This window comes from Dendrobium catenatum, unplaced genomic scaffold (genome assembly GCF_001605985.2).
Source record: "Dendrobium catenatum unplaced genomic scaffold, ASM160598v2 fragScaff_scaffold_1143, whole genome shotgun sequence".
In the NCBI taxonomy this organism is placed as follows: Eukaryota; Viridiplantae; Streptophyta; class Magnoliopsida; order Asparagales; family Orchidaceae; genus Dendrobium; species Dendrobium catenatum.
The window spans coordinates 274,428-274,704 of NW_021319605.1; positions in this window are offsets into that span (position 1 = coordinate 274,428).

Below are 277 nucleotides of genomic sequence, written 5' to 3' on the forward strand. Positions count from 1 at the left end.
ATTATATGCTTTGGCAGGCTTTTTTTGAACTCGGTTTCTGCTCTCATGGATCATTTTTTATTTTGGCAGGCCATTTTTTAGGTTGTGGACAATGATGACATATGCTCTCTCCTTTTGGATGGCCTTTGGGCAACCAAAAGAGGCCTTGATTTCTGCTATAATCGTACATGCTCGTTCTAAGTCCCGACAAGACAGGATTTCTGTCTATTTTGGTTTTCCTTTTTCTTCCGAGTTGTATTTATTTGTTTTTTGCTTTTTGTCTAAGCCTCTTTTTGTC